General features: G+C 42.8%; 2 long non-coding RNA genes across 10 annotated transcripts in view; one reads left to right on the top strand and one right to left on the bottom strand.

The window, feature by feature from the left end:
- The window catches only part of LOC148685862 (uncharacterized), a 120,733-nt gene that overhangs the window by 35,189 nt on the left and 65,537 nt on the right, over window positions 1–20,007 (bottom strand). Inside the window, exon 1 of one of the 6 annotated variants that reach the window (XR_015949480.1) lies at window positions 17,747–18,054. The exons of the other annotated variants lie outside the window; for them this stretch is intronic. This is a non-coding gene — a long non-coding RNA (uncharacterized LOC148685862). Of the gene's footprint in view, window positions 1–17,746; window positions 18,055–20,007 lie in introns of those variants that run through there. 6 annotated transcript variants of the gene reach the window in all.
- Window positions 13,157–20,007, top strand: part of LOC148685864 (uncharacterized) — a 35,562-nt gene continuing 28,711 nt past the window's right edge. For 3 of the 4 annotated variants that reach the window (XR_015949482.1, XR_015949484.1, XR_015949483.1), the window contains exon 1: window positions 13,158–15,920. This is a non-coding gene — a long non-coding RNA (uncharacterized LOC148685864). Of the gene's footprint in view, window positions 15,921–20,007 lie in introns of all 4 variants that reach the window. The other variant, XR_015949485.1, reaches the window with a different exon arrangement.

Genomic DNA, 20,007 nt, shown 5'->3' with positions numbered 1-20,007 from the left:
ATGTAGCTCTGAGATTCCTATTAAGAGCTAACTAATATTTCGGTTAATGCAACTGTGGGATTGTGTGGGAAATCAATATTTGAAGGGGGAAAGGAAAGGAAAGCTTGGTTGGGTCAAACACCCTTTCGGTTGACCTGTAAAGGAAATCTTTGCTCTGTTCTGCTTCTACATCTTCTTCCAGTTGTTCGGCTCTTGTTTATCGTTCTTCCTCAGCAAGACGACAACAAGCAGCCAATCTGCTCGAAGGCTCCCAGTCAATACCATTAGGAATTCTTTGCTGTTTCTCCACAATTATCTCTGGCAGGAAAAAGATTCGGAAGGGGGCTTCTCAGAAGTCAGGGGGTGTTTCCAGCAGGGAAGAGTAAGGCCTGCAGTCATACTAGATTTGATTGCATTGGGACTGGCTGTTGGCCTTTTGATTACAACTTTTCACTTGCCCATTGTCACAAAATGAAAAATGCTGATTGAAGGCTTTCCTCCCCTTCATTTTTTGCTCAATAACCTGTCTTTATATATGATAGAGCCACAGCCTGTTAAAACCACCACCACCAGGCTGGCATTAGTTATAATGAACCAAACCAGAGTGCTTGTTCACAGAAGACTCCTGAGGTGACACCAGTTCCTTGCCTCCAAGTATTTTGTCCCCATGCAATTTTTAAAATATAGCGCCAAACCCATGGGTTTTACTGTGTTTTATTCACATCAAGCCCAGAATATACTGTTTGTTTGTTTGTTTGTTTGCTTGTCTGTCATAATATCTCAGGGCAGTTCACAGAATAAAATTCAGGATAAAAACAAGGGGAAGGACTATGAACTTCTAGGCCCACATCCTGAAGATAGGGTAGCCTTCTGTCCCACTTTACAGATGGTAGTCCTCTGTTTGAAGGACTCCTCTATTTAACTTAGTTGAAGTTTGGTTTTGTGTTAACCAGTGGTGGCCAACTCCCAAGACACTGCAATCTACTCACAGAGTTAAAAACCGGCAGTGATCTACCCCTTTTGGGGGGTTCAGGTCAAAGTTGTTGAGTTTTGTTTTTTTTATAGGAAAGAAAGCCCTGTTTTTTAGGATTCTGGTCAAAGTTTTTGGGCTTTTTTTAGGACGGAGGAAGGCCCCGTTTTTGGTGTTGCAGGGCACACATGTTGAGCTTTTTCCAAGGCAGCAAAAGTTGTTGAGCTTCTTTGGGGGGGGGGGAAACCAGTGATCTACCACAGATGTCCAGTGATCTACTGGTAGATCACGATCTACCTGTTGGACGTGCGTGATATAAAGAACCATAAAAAGAAAGAATCAGAGGGACTCTGAAGTTGCCCGTGGCCAGTTAACACATTAGCAGCAGACTGAGCAGGCCCACAAATCACCTGGTCATCATTTTCCCCATAAGGGGAAATGTATCATATTTCTATTGAAATTACAGCAATTGTTTCTACATTTGCACCTGTACACACAAGTTAGTTTATGCCAATGAGCCCTGCCGTTCTCACCGATGTATTTCTTATTTATCAGTGATGCATAAGGCGCCACCCTACTTTTGAGGGAACTCTGCCATGCGTCTAAAGCTATGTTGGCAGACAAACATGGCCGTTCTCCCCTGAAGAATCCAGACGGTGGAAAAGCAACTGGCCGGATTCCAGGGGTTGAGAATGGGGGCAAAACAGGGTTATGTCTGGTGATCAAGATAGGAAGCTGCTCAGGACATTGCCTTTCATAGGCCCCCAAATTCATCTTAAAGAGGACTGAGCACACCGACAGTGGCTGTTTCCAAGGACAACAGACTAGTGTGCAGATGTAAAAACAAAAAGTTGCCCCGAGGTTTTGCTTGTTTGAATAATGATGAATCGAGCAAAATCCTCTTGATAACTTTGCCAGGAGACAAATAAATCTAAAAGTGACTCATAAATATCCTTCCACTACTTCTGATACGGGCTACAGAGTCTGCTTTACTTGCCAACAAACATTCTAATGACTGACACGCTTGTTACGGATTATTCTCAGCTCAGCTCCATATAATATTCATATACATACCTCCAGAAATATACGGGGTGACAAACGTGCTAAATGCCGATGGTGTACATACAAGTTTAAGAGGCCAAAGACTTGCTGATGTTTGTAAAAGCCCCCCCCCAAATTACAAGCCATTGGGTATAAAAAAATGAGATGCTAAATGCATTTCTAAAAATGCTTCATTTTGCAGGTCCAGTGCTAACTGTTTGTTTTATATATATAACATTTAACATACTTGTTTGAGTATCATATAGCTGTGGATTTGTTACTGAGCATAAATTATATACAAAAACATTTGCAGCCAAATACTATTATTTTAAAGGGTGCTTTAATTTCATAAAGAAAGCACCTCAGACAATAGTTAGACAACTACATGGGGGGGGTTTAGATTAGCCTAGATTAGTGTATTTTCATGTCACCTTCCATGTTGCCAAAAGGTCCATTCCTTTTGGGAAACAAATCCGTTGACCTCCCAGCCAACTTTTAACTGTGCAACCTGAATCTGCTTGTATGCGATTAAATCCAACCCCCAAATAGTGACAGTGTGGATTGGCACCCTCAGTAGCTTTTCCTAAATTCTACCTGCCAGGTTTCAGAGCCTCTAAGACAGGGGTGGGCACCATAGTGCCCCCCCCCAAGATGTTTAACTACATTTCCCATCAGTCCCAACCAGCCTAAGCAATGGCCAGGGATGATGGGACTTACAGCTCACTTTCAGCCAGAGAGCAGCACATTAACAACCCCTGTTCTAAATGCTCAGACAATTAATGCACAAGCAACTGTGATGTCCTGAAACCTCTGTACGCTCCCTGAATAATTCGGAAGCAATTTCCCCGAGAAATGCTTATCTGTCTTTCAGTAACCGCCCATGGATCTCTTGGCTTTAATGGGTACATTATTATGTAACCAAGACAGAAATCCTGAAAACACTTACTTACTAGGCGGTAATCCCCAATGAATTCCATAGGTCTCATTTTTCTGCGCAAACACACTTAGAATTGCAGTGTTATGGCAGAGCTGCACGATTTGCGACCCTCCAAGCCAAAATACTCACAAGGCTGCCAAACCATGTATGGTGAGCCCACCGGGGGCTCAATTAATCTTCTTGCTTTCCCTGCCTGCCTGGTATTATCAAGCACCTGGCAGGGTGCAATATGCATGGCTGGTGGGATGTTTTTTGCTTGGTGGGTTACAAATTGTGCTGGCATGATCTACAGATTACAGCCTCCTATATCAAAACCAGTGTTTCCATTCTTTCTTTCCTCGCTTGCTCATTCATATGTCTCAAATCTTTCCTTCTGATTGCAACGTGGGTCCCTTATTTTCCCACCCTCTGTCTTCTCTATCCTTCCTTGTTCTGTCTCCCCCCCCAACTCCACCTTTCCTTATGTATCTTATTATTTCATCTGCAGAAAGGCTGCTGCCGTTACTCCTGAGAGGGCCTGACGTGGCTGTGTTTTTCAGTGACCCTGACCACAGCACCTACTAGCAAAAATGCAGTGATTATTATTCTCACAGACATATTTATAAAAGCGGGATTTCTGGCTCTCTTTGGTGTATTATTTTCTCAGCTGGTTCATCATGCATTTTCCAGAAGAGGTGAGGGAAATACTCTTATCTAGGGAGGGATTACTCAGGGGTAACAGTATATTATTTTAAGGATAGACAGTTAATTTGCACTACCAATGTGAATCAAATCTTACAGAGAGTTCAGAAGCTACACTCGGTCCCCAGGTGTTTTGCCAATAACTTACTGGCAGTGCTGGTCTTGGGGCTGTTTGTCTAAATAGTGAGCCAACAATTTCCTCCCTTTTTTTAATAAACTTCTGTTGCAAATCACATAGGCTTGCAGATTACATAGGTCTGTTGGTTGCACCCCTTCAGAATGCGGCTGCAAAAAAAGAGAAAACAAAACATACTTTGAGTCCCCGGCTGTGTTTGAATTAGCCCAGAACAGGAAAGCATCCAAAGTGGGTGCTGTACCATGAATCCTGATTAGTTGGCAACCTACCAAGCAGAATTCATGGGCAAATCCTCGGTTTATTTGTGTTTTTGATGCTTCCTCTGCCCACTGTAGGAACAATGGGCCAAACTTTCCAGCTGATTATATGCAGGGTCCTGTCCTCGCCAGCTCGCACACACATACACAGTGAGAGAAGTGAATGTATTTACAGAATATGGAAAGCAAGGTGCTGGGGGAAAGATTAATTGAGCATTAACGGGTCTTGCTGCAAGCATAATTGGCAAAGCTGAGAAGACTGCTCTCCAACATTTTCAGAACTTCACAAGCGGTGTATATCAAGAGAGTGATTCTGCAGGAGAAGCCAGTACATCAGACTGACTGCCCCAAAGCATTAGACTCTTGTAAAAGGTTGAGTGCCCCTGCCTCTAGAGGGTGCTGTTTCATGCAATACTATTGGTAAGCAACAAGAGGGGCTCTCTGCAACAAACTGTTGCCCTATGGAACACCTCAGGCTCCCAACGTATTCCGTTCCATCCCCTATTCTTTTGGTTTTCCTTCCCCCTCTCCTGGGAGTCGGTCAGCATCCCATTGATACTGAGCACATTCATCCCCCCTTTTCACTATTTTTTGAGGTTTGTCAAGGATTTTCCCTAAAGCTTTTGCATACTTCAGCAAACCTCGGTGTTCCCAAACCTCCTTCTTGTGTGTGGGTGATGCTATTTTGAGTCCATCAGCATGGCGCTCACATCCTGAACATTAGAAACAGAGGGGATGATAGGGTTCAAACCCAGGCATCTTCCTCCTCTGTCATGTCCCCAAAGGAGCTAAACCTTGCTGCCCCTTTAATCCCCTTAAATAAAAGCATGGCGTTATTTGCAATTATGCACGAGAATATCAAAATATGGCCGTGAACTCTTGTAGCTATAGTGCAGATGCAAAGCAAGCTTGTGTTGGATGAAGAGACTCTTTGCATTACTATGGCCTATGCTGGGATAAATAAAGGTATTTATTTATTTGAATGGGCCTTTTACCTGTGCATCTCCTTGGCTGCTGCCTTCACAGCATAAGCAATCAAACCAGGAATCTTCTAATTAACTGTGTTTTCCATTTCATCCAGACTGGGAAACTATGGCAACTCACTTTGGAACAAGTCAGAACATTAAATTATAGTTTGAAAGAAATGGGACGCTACGGTTAACTAGAAACTTCTAGCTTTATTTTCTTCACTGTGGTGAGATGAGCAAAAGGGCTGTGTGTGTAAGAAAAATGCTAGCTCATATCTCAACTTATTAAGCCAACACAGGTATAGGATCATACATACCAGGCCATTATTTTCTAATGTCCTTAACAGAGGTCAGCCATGGGAACCATTTTAGTTATTTTAAAAACTAGCCAATTGCCACTGTCAACATGCCAAATTTTCCCAGACATTTTCACCAATTGCCGAATGCACTATTCTTTATATGTCCAGGAAAATCTAGAGGTATGGCAACCCTAGCCATGTGGCATCTCTATTTTCTCATCTCTGAAGCTGAATCTTCTGCCACTTGTTCAGCCATCCCCTTATCTCTTTTCTTCCAGAGAATGCAGTAAATCCTGCCATTTATTATGGCAGTATTTCTGAGACACGGCAAGTTTGTCATTTCATTCACCTGCAAGTGATCATTCAGAGGATGGAACACTTCAGAAATACGGTAAGGTTTGTTGTAAAAAAAATGGTGTTCAAGAGCAGAGCATAAATCATGTTCTAGGGCTGGAAAATGCTCTGTGGTGAATCTAAGCAGTTTATATTCTGAGAGGGAGGGCTTTCCTCCCTTCAAAAACCACAACTTGATGTGTGCTCACAAAATATTTCACTATCAAACTCTTTAGAGAGGAAAATCTGTGGTCCAGAATCATGCCTGTCACCTGCAACCCCTCTAAACTTTGTGTGTTTAAGTTGGACTTTAAATGGATTAACACAGTTGAAAGGTTATGATGTGCGATGTCCTACTAGTACGTCAAAGGGGAAAATGACACATTACATGCTGGTGCATGTGCTATAATATCTCAGTGGACTTCTTTGTGGACAGAAAAGCATTCCATTTAGATTGGAGGTCAGCGTTTGTGACAAAGATCCTAGATTATTTCAAGGTTCTTTTCCTGGATTAATGACATTGCCATATTGACATACCTGCCCAATGGTGTCAGGTTACAGGGTTATGTAAAAATTATTCCAGACATTATTTCAGAAAGCCTAATTACTGTCATTAAAAGCCCTGCATTTTAATGACTTCAACATTACAGATGCAGCAGATATATCAAACCCAGGCTTATAGAATATAACTTTGGCTCAGGTTAGTTTCTTTTCTCTAAACCAAATCAAGTTTTTCCAGAGCAGTTCCTACAGAGCAGTTCCTACAGCCCCACTTCCTACATTCCAGATGTGCTTGGTGCCTTGGTGCACAATACATTTATGAAATATGTATTCCAACCATGGCAAGTTGCATGGAATGAACACCTGAGGAATTCACAATTGGGAATGGTTTTTAATTTACTTCCTCACATCCCCGGAAGTGAAGAGTTCAGATTCTTTTTAGGTGCCTCTTTCAAAACGTTGCCAGTTCAACCCTCCCCGCCACTCATTTTAGTACGAACATCCATACCACAGGTATCAATTTTTAAAAACAAACATCTGACATTTTTAGAAAGGGCTGAAGAGCCATTTCCACTTGCTAGTTTCTGAACACTGGATGTAATTAAGGAAACATACATTATCAGGCTTTTTATAAAGCAAAAGAAAGCTGTGATCTGGCAAGCTCTTGTGGGGTTTAAAAATATCTCCCCATTCATCTCTGGCCAGGTTTACAAGAGGGTTCACCCCCCCAAAAAAAACTTCTGTCACTTGTAAAGCTTTCTCTACAAGAACATAGGACTACATAATGTAATGAGAGAAATATAAAGAGGCTTTTTAAAATGAGAGGCTAGTTTGCAAAATGGCTAATAAATCTTTTTTGCTAAATAAGCTAATTATTAGAATCATAGCTCCAATTTTGAAAAGCTGACATGGGGTAAATTGCCAAACCTGCCTCCTTTGCTAATTTTGGAATGATATATGTTTTAACCTGTAATTTGGGATAAGCACATGATGTTTTCAAGAAATGTCATTTGCAGTACATCTGACAATCGATTGTCGCTCCCGTGTATTGGTAACAGGCATTTCAAAGCCTGTTGAAACTATCTCTGCATTAATTAAAGGTGTGTTTTGCATGTCCCCATGGAGCATTCTACTTTGTTTAAAAAACAAAACAAAACTTATTGCATAGCTATATTCTCACCCTGCATCTGCAGTTTATGTCGGGAGGATACAATATCATTTTGACAAAAACCCAGTAGCACCACCTTATTACAATAAACCTTCCCCTATGGGGAATTGCTCTTAGAGGTTATTCTACCGCCGTTTTCTTATTTCCCTACATTTGGAAATGCCGTATTACAGAAGCAGGCGTGTTTTGCATGTTTATAGATATTAAGGCCGCCTTGTTAAATCCTACAGACCTGCGTCCTGATCAGTGCTAGACCCACACCTACTAATTAGATTGATTCATCTGCCAACCTTAGCAAGGCGCTGCCAGTTGGGAGAGGCTTGGCTCTCCAGTTGGGAGAACAACAGAAGTGAATTATTTCCTTGCAATTCTGTGGAGCTTCAAGTAGCTCAAGTAGTTCTAAACTTTGCATCTCTGTGGAGCTTTGGGCTCCCTGAATGCCCGGGATCTGAATGAGCTCAGTCTTTTGTTCCTCCTTTATTGTGATTCACTCACAAGGATGAAGGGGTCTCTCTCAATGAAGTGGGTTTTTCAGTGCCGAGGTTTTAGTTGAGATAACCCACCCATTGGAGGGCATGCCCTTTGGAGAAGCCCTTCAGATTGTTTAACGAAGCAAAGAACTGGAAAAGGACTTTGTTCTTCTTATCCACATCTCAGATCCATAGCATTTAGCAGCACACTAATGAATCTGGTGTGATGGGTGGGAAATATTCTTGATGTAGCCACTGCTGCCAAGAGGCAGCAACATCCGATTTTTTTTAGTTTTTACTGCTGAGGATTGTATATATGATCTAGCATTTGATTAAGATTCATTCTTATTACTTATTCTGATGGGTTTTTCCTTGCAAAGAATAAAATCCCATAATATTGTATCTGAAAACAATTTGTGTCCATTCTGACCTGCTTAAAATGTTATCATACCTACATACATCCAGTGTACTTTCTTTACAGAAGACTTTATTGTCCAAGTCAGAGAGCTGTGCACAAGTGTGGTCTACTCCCGTTTTAAACTGAAGGCCTAACTCCAAGCACGCCAAGATTCCTTGTCTTGTGGAGGTCTTTCTGTCCCAGTCCACTAATTAAATGGAAGAAGCCCTAGCATGCCAGAGGCCCCAAATACACATGAGAGACCACACGCCTTCTGGCTCAGGGTGACTAGTATGAACTGCAGCCCAATTCGCACACCCAGGCAGCATCCTGATGGCCACACTTGAATGAAACTGCACTGAGGCAGCTACATTCAACAACTTGCTTGAGTTCATCCCCGCCTCCTGCTTGTGTTTACTGTAGAAATAAGCAAACCTGAATGATAAGCTGTGGCATACAAATGCCTTGAAAGGTGTTAGGAGAGGACAGAGTAGTTGTCACGGCTATGGTTCATGTTAAAATTAAAAGTTCAATGTTTGCATTAATGCAGTGTTTGTATGCATTGAAGTTAAAACGTATGTAAAGGTTTGCATTTGCAAGGCAGAGAAGTTTACATGAAGCAAGAGGTTCCACTCTAGGTGAAAGCGGAAGGCTAGTGTTTTCCTATTCCAGTGACTCACTGCTGGAAACCCTGGGAACATGGGCTGCAGATCTTGCACAGCAGGAGTGATGGCTAGCAGTAGCTGCAACAGATGAAATTAAGCTCTGCAGTGAGCTTAGGATCTCTCTCTCTCTGGGAGCAGAAAGATGAAAGTTTACTGGACTTAAAGGACTGAACTACATTGCCTACCACTTTGAGTGTGCTGTGTTTACTTTGTTTCTTTGTAACATTTATGTTTTGTAACTAATATTTTAAACTGTTCTTCAGTAAAGCTCTGAAACTCATTCTTGGGGTGGAAAGCTCATTTATTTCTACACAAGGTCCATATCAGGGATTCCACTGAACAACTCTACCGGTTTATACATACATATGCATCACCTGAGGACTGTCGCATGTACTTGTGAATGCTATGACAGGTATAATGCCACATATGATCCACATAACCTCAAACACAATTCATGCATTCAGGGCAAATGGGTTCTACGTGGGAAGGAGCATTCAGGGAGGCTCTAACCACATGTTGCTGAATGCTTTTGGAAGTCTCCTTGCAATAGAGATCCCCGCGTAGAGAGGATCGTAAGCAAGGCCACCTAAACACACTTAGAATCCTCCTCCAGACCTTCGCACTGAATCTGGGAGTGAATGTGTGGGAATGCTTGAGGCAGGGCTTGTGTGAACGCTACCCAAACCCTGGGGACTGTAGTTCACCCCTCACAGAGCTACAATTCTGAGCACCCTTAACGCACTACAGTTCCCAGGATTCATTTTTCAGGGAGAGTGATGTGCTTTAAATGTGTGCACCCAGTCTAAGTAAAAGGAGAAGAGGAAGGATGAAATGGCACAGAAGAAGAAGAAGAAGAAGAAGAAGAAGAAGAAGAAGAAGAAGAAGAAGAAGAAGAAGAAGAGGAGGAGGAGGAGGAGGAGTTTGGATTTGATATCCCGCTTTATCACTACCCGAAGGAGTCTCAAAGCGGCTAACATTCTCCTTTCCCTTCCTCCCCCACAACAAACACTCTGTGAGGTGAGTGGGGCTGAGAGACTTCAAATAAGTGTGACTAGTCCAAGGTCACCCAGCAGCTGCATGTGGGGGAGCGGAGACACGAACCCGGTTTCCCAGATTAGGAGTCTACCGCTCTTAACAGTTTTCTGTTCCTTCTCCCTGCCCTAAGAAGGGGAGAAGTTTCCCTCCCCTGTCCACCCAGCTTTCCCCTGCCTACTTGTGTAGATGAACCAAGCAGGGTGTTCACTACTTATTCTTTAAAAATCGCTACGTCTCTGGGAATATGGAAAGTCAATTACAATTCTACTTTCAGCAGAAGAGCAATGAGATGTGAGTGACACCATCCACAATTTGTAGAGGACATTGAAGTGTAGGTGGGTTCTCACAAGGCAAGACGCAGTGATAACAGCAGGCATCCTACTGGTTTATTATAGAAGTGGAATGTTCTGTGCTGCTCTCTTCTTTCCTGTTGTTCTGAGAACATTAGCGTTCATGGTTAAAAAGGGGGGATTTCACTTCCCTGAATGTTGCATAAGAGCACATGAAAGTTGGAGCTCTTGACTCTGCCCTGGAAAAGGTTCGTTTTGCTGCTTCGACAAATGCCTTCCCTTTTTTCATGTGGTTAAGAAGCCGTCAAATAAAGTATGATGAGGTTTTGGCTTGTAACAATGACTTTGACCTATGTGTAATAAATCTCAGAGAGCAAGCCTGTTTCAGAAAGGCTGCTGCTACAGCTAAAATGGTGCTGAAAACACAGCGCCCTGAATCAGTGATAATGTAATCAGTAGCAGGGTGTGAAGAAAAGAAGAAAAAGATTTGCTTCATTTAAACAAATAGCAGTTACAAACACAGAGGAAATGGTATATTAAGATATCTAAGCAAAAATGATAAGGAACGCAGAGGAAAATATAAGAAAGGAAAACGAGAGAACAGTTGAAGCCCCCGAGATACAAAGCGGAATTGATTGTATATTGTGACTTAGCCGCAAGCTCAGCAAAGCTAAGTTTCGGTGCTTGCAAATCCCTGATTCAGCTATTGCTATTGCAAATGCAACCATGGAGAGGGAAGAGGTTGGCTCCGGTTCTGCCAACATAAGTCTGCACTGTTAAGTTGGTAGAAGCGGGGAGAGGATGGATTGATCAGTACAGAAACTCACATCAGCAGAAATCTGCAGTTACACAAATAGTGGCAGCCCTGCCCTATGAAAGTTAACTCACAAGTAAATGTTTACTTGCTAAGTTTTGTAAGATGTGTGCTTACTTGAAAGAGAATCCCACTATGAACAGGGTTTCCTTCTCAGGAACTATGTTTAGGATTGCAGTCTTACCTTCCAAATAAATATGCATGTCCATTGCCATACTGGATTCATATTAGTAAGGTGGACACTGATTGGATAATTAAGGTGCTTATAGGAACAGAAAAGACCTCAGGTGTAATAACTTCCCAAGTAACAAAATCAATATGGTTCAGTGCACGGTTTCCAGAAGGCATAAGATCCAGCTTAATTTAAGGATTATAACAATGAGGCTACACAAGAGAAGGTGGCATGGTATGGCTGGCTGGACTAGTCTCTCTCTCTAATAGGATTGATATTTGCATGCAATGGTGCAAGGCACCACTTGTGTTGCTGCAGTTTCCGCAAATCTGTAAGGATCTGATTTTAAACTGGAATGGAAGCAAAAACAGATAACAGAGTTCCTAGGCATTAAAAAAGACAGCTGAAAAGTTTTAAGTCAAAAAGATCCTTCTGATGTTGCATACTGTTAAATTATAAAACCACCTCTAATCCATATACACTATGCCAGAAGTATTACTAATCAGATTAAGCTTGGTTTCTAATACATGATAGTTTAAGCAAGTAAACAACATGAAAGAAATAAGATTTTGATTTCCAAGCTCTGTGGCATGAAAGATTGTGGTATGCACTCACTTTTTCAAGATTTCCTTTTGCTGTTCAAGGGAAGGGAGCTTAACACAGAAGGAATTGTTCCTGCCTTCTGTATATAAAGTTGCATTTGAGACCACTTCAGACATTGCTCATATGAAGAGGGCAAGTGAGTACAGATGGAGCTATGAGTCTGTATTCAGCTGTAACTTCTGTAGTAGCAGTTTTCTGCTCATTGAGGAGCCTTGTGTGATACTGAATCCTCCACTCGGGGACCTCAATAGGGTGGGAAGTCTACAGCAGGGTCCCTGGCTGCAGTTCAACCTCAACATGAGGAGGGTTGCAAGAACAGGCTATTGGGAGCACGACAGAGTGTTAGGGTCCATGAGCACACGCCAACTTGCAACTGGAATTGTGTGAAGGGCTAAGTGTATCTTCCACATCCTAGTGCAGGCATCCCCAAACTTTGGCCCTCCAGATGTTTTGAACTACAATTCCCATCTTCCCCGACCACTGGTCCTGTTAGCTAGGGATCATGGGAGTTGTAGGCCAAAACATCTGGAGGGCCACAGTTTGGGGATGCCTGTCCTAGTGTATCTTCAAAATCCACCACTGCCAAGCTTAGTTTGGACCCTAAGTCAGCCCAGCCAGCATAAGTAGATGATATGATTGTGCTGTAAGGGATGTCGAGTATGAATTCTCTTGGGACTATAGATTCCTTCAAGATACAGTGTAGATCAGGCATCCCCAAACTGTGGCCCTCCAGATGTTTTGTCCTACAACTCCCATGATCCCTAGCTAACAGGACCGGTGGTCAGGGATGATGGGAACTGTAGTCCAAAACATCTGGAGGGCCGAAGTTTGGGGATACCTGGTGTAGATGATTGTCTACTGAGAAAAAGTAGTGGGGGGGGGGAGTGAATCATACTTGCCCATCCGATCAGAAATCCATGGAAGCAGGAGAACCACATGATTCTCCTCTCAGCTTGAAGGCAAGGCAAGAGAGCCTATAGCAGCCAACCAAGTAATTCGATGAACACTGAAATAAGTTAGCCATTAGCAAACCATCATCACCTCTGTGCACTCGTTCTGATAAATGAGAGAAATCAATACCCTCCAACTGACGAAAATGACACAGGAATGCAAAAGCGGCACCTCTTGCTAGTTACAGCCTACTCCTAACATACAAAAGCACACAAGCACAGAGAGTATTTTTTTAAAAAAGAAAAAAAATGCTAAGAAGGAAGCAGAAGTCAAGAAACAAGGGACAGAGCAAGCTGATCTAACCAAAGATTCTAGTCTCCAGATTAAGCACTCGCATTTTGGAGTTGCACTGTGTGTATGTAACTTTCACTTCCGAGTGCATTTTTAATTATGGAGATGCATCCACACTTGGACACCACAATTTTGGATTAATTCCCCACCCCCACCCCTGGTCATGGTATTAGTTTAGGTCCCCATCCACCGCTCCACCCCAGCCAGGTTCAAAGGATTGCTTATCCTCTTATTTTGCTAGTACCTTCCCTTTTAAAACTGGCAGTTGTCATTGCACATACAGCTACACAGATCTACAGTGATAATTTGCTTTTGTCTATAGGCAACCCCAGTCCCTTTGATAACAGCTGCTGGTGTGGCTCCATCTCCCTGGATGCACTTTCTTCCCTTATCAACCACTACATGAGTCTGCGCTTGAGGAGTTAATCAATAACTAAGGGGCTCACTAAACAAATATCCCCTTGTCTTGAGCTATGACTGGCCAAGAATGATTACTCATTTACGAGTATCATAACTTGGTTGCTAAGCGGAATGAACAATGGGAATTCCGGTACAGGGTTTCGAATTGGCATGCCTTGCTATAAGCTCAGGTTGTGGCCGTTACTATTTATGTTTTCTGAATGTTTTATATTTTTCACATTTCAGACCCTCTACATTTCCATAAGCAGTACACAAGGAACATAGAAGACTTTGACAAATAGAATGCTGTCCCCAGCGAGGTCTGCCTGGAGAAACATTAATTTCAGAGCTAGGTAAATATGTATCTCTTCTCCCAGGCATTTGACAGATTGTCATGATTTCGCTGTATACTGATTTTATGTTTGTGCGGCTGTTTTGTTGGGTCTGTTTTTGTTGCAGCTGGCAGAGCAGGATGGGGGAGCATTGCTCACCTGGCTTCCCAACAGGGAGGTCGCTGCCAGCAACTGAGAGGGAGAAGGGAGAAGGCAGGGGGAGGTCAGTGCAATGTGGGCACAGCAGCATGAGAGTTGGCTTGGCTCTGCTGTTCCACCTGCAGCAACCTTCATATTGGGAAGCCAAGTAAGCAATGCTTCTCCACTCTGCTGCTGGTCAGTTTGATGGGATATTCTAGGGTTTTTTATTATTATTTAAACATATAATTGTTCTTTTTATTTAAACATACAATTGTTGAGTTGGAAAGGACCCTGAGGATCATCCATTCCAACCCCCTGCAAAGCAGGAATATGCAGTTGTCCCAAATGGGGATCGAACCTGCAGCTTTGGCATTATCAGCACCACACTCTAACCAGCTGAGCTATCCAGGCTGAAGGTGGGGTTTTTTTTTTTAACCAAACAAATTTAACAGATGATGGTTAATGCTTTTAAATTTTTGTCGGTCGCTGGGAGATTCCTTACGTGCCAAGCGATTAGCAATTATAATGATCATCAAAAAGGGAGTAGCAGTGAGACTTAACACATTTGTACATTTTAGAAACTGTGGCACAGCGTTCCTGCAGGTGTTTAATGCTTTCTCACAACCGAGCTGATGAACTGCACAGATACAGGGGGAAAGTATGCTGGGCTGGATTTCAGTAAATGGGGTGGGATTCAGCTTCACCCTCTTCCAGTTGTTCCATCTGTGCAAGCATTCCAGCTTGCCAGAAATAACAATACACCACGCCCTCCCTCATGTGCTGTTCTGGGAGGAATTATCCCAACCCCCTGACTCCATTGCAGGGGGAGGGGACGAAAAGCCCTGCCGTGAAAGTAGAAGTCCTTCCACAGGGTTTTCACTGATGGGGTTTGTTGGGTGAGACCCACACATGGGGTGGTCTTCTACTGAGTTTTACTTAGAGTAGACCCATGGAAATTACTGGGCCTTAGTCATGCTCCTTCATTTCAATGTGTCAACTCTGCGTAAAACCTATGGGTTCTAAATTGGATAGCCAAGTACACTTTTTTCAAACATCACTGAGTCTGGTGGACTCAGAAACTGACACATCTTTTAACTGATGCCAATAAAATAAAGTACGTTCATCAGGCAATGGCTTTTCCATCCTGCTTTGCTCCACCCTCCAGCCCTGAGACCCTTTCCCAGACCACGACCTCAAGAACAGCAGAAGCAGCTACGAAGAGAGAAGTTCAGGGGGGATTTTTTAAAAAAAATAATTTAATAAGTTGTGTGCTCTTGTTTCTCAATTTGATCATTTGACATGGTTTTGTATGTTTTGTGGTATTTTATGCGTTGTGGTTTGCTGTTATTTTTATTGATTATAGATGAGTAATTCCTTATTGTAACTGATAAGTGTAAACTGTTTAATTATTATTTGTTGATGTTTATTTTTACTGTTTACCATTATGTATATTCTAATTATACATAATGGTAAATATTCTAATGGATTATTGAATATTGCTTCATTTGATATAAGTTGTTTATTTTAAAGTTATTGTGACTTTTTATATTGGATCAGATTGTTACTATTCATGTTTGATGCTTTTATGTGAGTTGGTGGCAACCCAGCCAGATGGGCAGAGTATAAATAAATTGTTGTCATTGTTTAGATCATTCAGTCTGTAATCACAGCAAGGTCCCTACCACTGAAGAAGTGAGCAGTGTGCAATTTTACCCCTGGGTGGAGCTATCGAATGACACTGTTTCATTACAAGATGGCTCATTCCAAGGAGTTTGTGGGTTTATATACCTTATTAATTTTTAAAAACTGTATCCAAGGTAAGAAGGTTCTCATCATCCATATAAATATTTCAGTTCATTCTTATTTGCATGTCACAGAGCTTATGGTTTCACAGATATTTGAAGGAGGGGTGACTGTAGAAGTGGAGGAAAGACTGAGAAATGGGCTGGACCAGTAGGTTACTGCAAAGGGCAAGTAATTACAACTTGGCTCTGCTGTTGCACCTGCACCACACTTGCATCTGCCCTTACAAATTTCCTACTCCACCACCCACTGGAGACATACAACTGCAAGTTGCGAAACAATCTGAGGTAATAATAACCTAAACTCTCTTTTTTTTGCCAATGTTGATTTAATACTGAAACGTAAGTCCAATTGTGGTATTCAAACAACATGTGAGGAGAGTGTGGGGTGGCAGAGATGGGGCATATAAACCCTGTCCCTAGTATCTCCATCCATTGTGCACCACCCTGACCTTCTGGTATTAAATGGGAAGTTCTGAGGGGGGCATCTATTGCACATTCAGGTGACCATATTTTAAAGCCCCCAGACAATCTGGAACCCAGATATCTCAAGGTTCCAGATCATGTGGAGCATCCAGCTGGACATGGTTCAAAGGGCCCCTCAGATGTTCCCACTTGACATGAATAGGTCTTGATGGGGTTGGGGTTGTATGCGCAACACTTGCCACCCTGTATCCCACATTCACTTTGAAAACCTGAAGAGGGCTTTTGTTATAGAAGTTTCTGCTTCTCGGCATGTTCTCACTGACATGAGCTGCACCAAGCATAAAGCAGGATAATCTCGGGGTTGCCACTGTAGTGCCTGCAGGTACCAGTGTGCCCCCAGAGGCATGCTGTGGTACCAGACAGCAAGTTTGCTCCGTTCCACATCAAATTACTCCCTTGCCCCAAATCAGATCAATATGGCTTCCTGCTTGGAGTTCCTTGCTTGGAGTTCCTTGCAAGGCCTTTGTTGCGCTCACCCCCTTCCATTCTGATTGGAAAGCAGCAGGCTTTTGGATTACGTGGAAGGGAGAGAGAAGACCACTGGTGTGTGTTAGGTTGAACAAGAAAATGTGGAGTGAGGGAAAACTGTTCGGCAAAATTGGTCAACAAATCATATTTTCTCCACCTGTGTTTTGTCACTTTTAAGGAGCAATTTCAAGCAGGGTGCTGACATGATGGTGGCATTTTATTCTCTTTATACTGTATTTTTATGGCCATGCTGGGCAGATGGTGGTTCTTCTGGGCTTGTGGGTTTTAAGATTTTTGGGGTGTTTTAAAACTCGAAAACTGCATTTTGTATTGTTAGCAAATGCTGCGTTTATGACAAGATTTTACTAAAGCATGAGAGAAGTAAAATGAGTTGATTTTGAATAAGTGGTTTTTATCAACCAAAGAACCTAATTCAGCCAAGGTGAACAATTTTTAAATCTTGGTGATTTCTGTGGGATAATAAGTCTATTTTTACTCCCATTGAAATCAGTGAGATTTGGCTGGATCATACCTAGAATTTCCTGTTTATTTGAACAGCTTTTTAAAATTACTCTTGATTTTTCCCTTTCCAAGTTGGAAATTTGACTGCTTCATTTTCAAAACTGAAATTAAACAAAATTTAGAGCAATTACTATCTGGATTGGAAAATGAATTATGCATGTATGCAATCTAGGATATGCATTATATACAGAAAGAGACATGAATAATGAAAACCTCATTTCTACAAAGGATAGATATTTTGGCCTGACATATTCTGCAAAGGGAAAGTAATTACAACTTTTTTTTTTTGCCCCCAAACCATCAGAATCTAGTACTAGGTAGATACCTATAAACCGAGCTTTGAATAGACATATAATCTCTTTCTACTAAAGCCAAAAGTTGCAGCATTGACTGATAAAGTTACATTTTCACTATTTTTGCATTCTGCAAAAATAAAATGAACAACATTTTAAATGCATATACTGTAAATGCAATTACTTTTAAAATATTGAAAACGTTATGATCCTGGATCAGACTGTTGGCAGTTTTCAGAGAAAATTTCCAGTACAAATATTTGTATTATTTCCAACATAGATACTCTGATATGTGGCTGGGTAAGCCACATGAAAAACTATTACAATCATGCTACTTAAACTTACTATTTATGGGACGCGGGTGGCGCTGTGGTCTAAACCACTGAGCCTGGGATTTGCCGATCAGAAGGTCGGCGGTTCGAATCCCTGCAATGGGGTAAGCTCCCATTCCTTGTTCCCTGCTCTTGCCAACCTAGCAGTTCAAAAGCACATCAAAGTGTAAGTAGATAAATAGGTACCGTTCCGGCGGGAAGGTAAACGGTGTTTCTGTGTGCTGCTCTGGTTTTACCAGAAGCTGCTTAGTCATGCTGCCCACATGACCCAGAAAAACTCTCCGCGAACAAACGTTGGCTCCCTTGGCCAGTAAAGCGAGATGAGCGCCGCAACCCCAGAGTTGTTCGTGACTGGACTTAACTGTCAGGGGTCCTTTACCTTTACCTTTAAACTTACTACTTAGATTCTAAACAGTGGTGGCTGGTGCTGATAATTCCTAAAGTCCCATAAATCAAATGAGCCTACCCTCAAGTAAGTGTGTGTTGGATCACTGCTGTGCAGCTCAAACCTGGACATATTTACTTTGAACTAAGGCTCTCTTCTGGTTTTGCCAGAAGCGGCTTTGTCATGCTGGCCACATGACCTGGAAGCTGTACACCGGCTCCCTCGGCCTATAGAGCGAGATGAGCGCCGCAACCCCAGAGTCGGTCACGACTGGACCTAATGGTCAGGGGTCCCTTTACCTTTACTTTTAAGGCTCTCTTACTTCAAGGACACATGCTCCCTGGTCTGTGTATGGAGGATAGCAGTCTTACAGATTTAATTGCCTGGGTTTTATGATATTTTACAGCATGCCTTTCCCAGCATAAGCTTCTCGACATAGTATCTTCATCAAATGAGAAGTGTTATGGCCTTATGAAGAACAGTTGGTCTTTCTTCTTATCTTTCAGGTACAGTGGTACCTCGACTTACGAATTTAATGCGTTCCGAACGCACATTCGTAAGTCAAAAAAATGTGCAAGTCGAATCCCATAGGAATGCATTGGGAGAAAAAATTCGTAAGTCGAAGCAACCCTATCTAAAAATTCGCAAGTCAAAAAAATCCTATCTAAACCACATCCAAGATGGCGGACGGAGCTCCGTTCATAAGTAGAAACATTCGTAAGTAGAGTTATTCGTAAGTCGAGGTACCACTGTATCTCATTCTTACCACTGTGTTTTTATGATTACTTTTCTGACACACTTTTAATAATATCATTATTTGCAGCAGATGTTAAATGCCCAGACCTTTATCCAACAATGCATGGGTGTAGCTGCTGGTGTAGCTTTTCCATTCAGCTGCATCGGTCAGCTGTTGAGTGGGGTGGAACTAAATCCAGCCCTCCTTATGCTGCCTTCCACACAACTGGCCTGCACTGTCACCAGTTTTCTTACAGGCTTCGGCATGAGCAGGGCTAGCAGCTGACCTACCCTGTTTCCCCTTTTTTTAATATGTAGTCATAAAGTAAGCCATGGCAGGGTTTTTAAGCATTTTAGAAATATAAGACATACCCCGAAAATAAGCCATACTTCCGCGCCGCAGAAACCAACCCCCACAGGCACCTCCACTCACAGAGTCACTCCATGCGGCCGGCACTGCAGGAGCGTGATCAGCTGTGAAGCGGTGCTCCAAGAGCTCCACTTAACAGCTGATTGCGCTCCCGCCTTGCTGGCTGCATCCCCGCACTCCGCCTTCTCGTCCACCACTGTCCCTGCCGCTTCCGTGCTTGCCGCCACCGCTGGGCTCACTGCTTCTTCCTTGCCTGGCCCGGCCAAGGAGCTTGGAGCGCCCTGCAGCGGCAGGCGGAGCGCCTGAGCCAGCGGCCTCCGCCTCGCCCGGCCAAGGACGCCTGCCGCCCCGCCACCCGGAACCGGTGGCTGCTGCAGCGCCGAGCACTCGAGAACCCAGCAGCGCCCTGAGCCATAAAAACCGTACCGGTAATAATAATAATAAAAAGACATCCCACCAAAAGTAAGCCATCCTGTGTTTTTCTGAGGAAAAAAAGTTATAAGACGGTATCTTAAAAAAGGGGAAACACGGTAGGAGGGAGGCCACATTCAAAGCAGCCATTTCTGCATACAGTTCCAGCCTTATCCATCTAAGGCCCAGTTTCTGTAAGCTTGCACCCCTCCTGCTTGGGTTGGGGCAAAAATTTTAAAAGGGGATGCTGTTATATGAATTATGAGCAAAATGAAACCCTGCCTGTAATCCAACAACTTGAGCAACTCCACAGATTCTTACAAGTGTGTCGACTGCCGTACAGGAAGAAGGATAATGGATAACTCTTGCCTTG

The sequence above is a fragment of the Zootoca vivipara genome, chromosome 4 (genome assembly GCF_965207765.1).
Source record: "Zootoca vivipara chromosome 4, rZooViv2.hap1.1, whole genome shotgun sequence".
NCBI classification, from domain to species: Eukaryota; Metazoa; Chordata; class Lepidosauria; order Squamata; family Lacertidae; genus Zootoca; species Zootoca vivipara.
The sequence above is the reverse complement of the archived record's forward strand: the minus strand, read 5'-3'. Positions and strand labels throughout refer to the sequence as shown.